We start from the raw sequence: 2253 nt of genomic DNA, 5'->3' as shown, positions 1-2253 counted from the left end.
CAACATGGCATCGAATCTACGAGGACATTACACAGCGCCTTGCAATGCTGCAGTACGGCGGAAGTTGTTGGTCGGGGGTCTCCACTGGTGGGAAAACAAGCACAACAGTGTTCATGGACTTGGTGGCGTTAGAGTCAGACACTGGAGGATCAGCCCCGAATCCTGCTACCCACTGTGGGCTTGTTGGTTTACTTGTTTGTTTATTTATTTATTATTTTTCTGTATTTAGGACAGAGTCTACAGGGTTTCACTGTGTATATCAGACTCAGTGATCCTCCTGTTTATAGCCTCCCAAATTCTGGGATTACAGGCGCATGCCACCATGCCCAGTCTCAATCCCCCTGTCAGTGTGCCCCAGGGCAGGGCCAGCACGGCAGGCCCAGGGATTGAACTCCCGGCTCCTGCTTCTGCCTAAGCAGGAGCTTTAATCTGGGCTTGTTGGTTTTAAACCCAGCTATGGCTTAGTTTCCCGCATTCCCCTGGTGAACTCAATGGACGTGCCAGGAATCTTAATCCAATGTGTGACTGGTACAGCAGTGGTAACTGTGTAGTGGCTGGTCATGCTTCTAAAGCACCTACCACTGCACAAGAGGGTAGAGTTGACAGAAGCGTGCCAACTGTGATTAGGAATTCTGAAGGAATTTCTTACACTTGAATTACCCAGTGAAGTACAAGCTCTCTTGTTCAAAGCTTCGGGCCTCTTTGAGTCTGTGGGAACCGGTGTGAATGAAGTGTCCCTGCCTCACACTGCTTATCAGTATCTGCCACCATGTGTCATGCACATCAGAAGTGGCATCATGGGCTGGGGAGATAGCTCAGTAGTCTAAGCACCTGCCTTGCAAGTGCAAGGACCTGAGTTTGATCACAGGTACCGCAGGCTGTGCTGGCCTTGAAACTGGGCATGGTGGCACACATGCCTGTAATTACAGCTCTGGGGAGGCTGAGACAGAAAGATCACTATGAGTCCAAGTTGAGGCCCTGTATCACTATGAAAGAAAGAAAGAAGGAAAGAAAGAAAGAAAAAAAGAAAGAAAGAAAGAAAGAAAGAAGAAAGAAAGAAAGAAAGAAAGAAAGAAAGAAAGAAAGAAAGAAAGAAAAGTGACATCAGATATGGCAAGATTTGATGGGCTAGAATATGGTCATGGATGACATTAGTGTGTCCATGGAAGTCTTGTGTGCTACTGGCAGGCAGGAAGGGCTCATTGGTGTGGTGAGAGGAAGAATTCTTTCTGGAACCCTTTTCTCACTATATGAGAGCTAATTCATCAAAGCCTAGACAGAAAGCAAGGTTCCTCATTTCAAGTGACTTTGTGAATGTTTTCCACTCTGGAGAGGAATCTTGTTACCTCCCACCATCTTGAGTGAGGTAGCTCCGTGCTTGGAGTTTATCAAAGACAAAGGAACAGGAAGTGCCTAAGATGGTTGCTTTACACGGGCAGTGAGTGGGATAGCTGCTGCTGCAGCCCTCTCACCCAGGGGCTGCCAACAGGACTGCTGTGTATTGGTCATGCCTTTTGCGACCAAAAGCTTCTCACAGTTGTGAGTGGTTTGAAAAACAAGTACAGTTTCCTGTTGCTCACAGATAACTGTTCATCAACCTTTGGTAATGAAAAGTTAGCTTTTCTTTCTCTAAAACATAAATAAATGTATCACGCAAATTAAAGTGGTTTTTATTTTTTTATTTTATTTTTTATTTTTTGGCAGAACCGGGGATTGAACTCAGACCTTTGCACTTGCCAGGGAAGCACTTATTCCACTGAGCCATCTCCCTGGCAAAATGGTTTTTAAAGAATAAAAAAAAGTTAGATACAAAAAAAAGAAGTTAGATATATTTACATGGGGCTGAAAGCGTTCATGCTTTCATCATTATTGACTTTAGTTTTTTACATTAATAGGTGTATTTATTTTCTTTTTTAATTTTTTTATTAATTTTAATGAGAAAGAAATAGCAATGAGACAGTTTCAAAACAGGTTAGTAGGACAGTTACAATAATTAACACATTGCATATTGTCTTTGTAGTGGTTATTTATAGTGCAAGATGCATACATGATCTCTTGTCCAAACACTATTAGTACAAGTCTTTCTTCTCATTGAACTAAGAGAAAGTAGTTATATATCTATCCTATTTTGTATATACATATTTTTTTCACTACAAAATGGTCTTTCATTTATATCCCCCTCTTTTGTTTTATTTTGTCAAAAGATATATTTATTTTCAGTCATATATTTTTGCATATCTATGGAAACTTAAA

At 41.5% G+C, this 2253-nt stretch overlaps 1 pseudogene; it reads left to right on the top strand.

Annotated features, from left to right (window-relative positions):
* The first annotated feature begins 437 nt into the window (after positions 1-437).
* On the top strand, positions 438-1586 carry LOC101578947 (annotated as a pseudogene).
* The last annotated feature ends 667 nt before the right edge of the window (positions 1587-2253 follow it).

The sequence above is a fragment of the Octodon degus genome, unplaced genomic scaffold (assembly GCF_000260255.1).
Source record: "Octodon degus isolate 3935 unplaced genomic scaffold, OctDeg1.0 scaffold00004, whole genome shotgun sequence".
Lineage (NCBI taxonomy): Eukaryota > Metazoa > Chordata > Mammalia > Rodentia > Octodontidae > Octodon > Octodon degus.
This window is presented reverse-complemented; position numbering and strand designations above follow the sequence as displayed.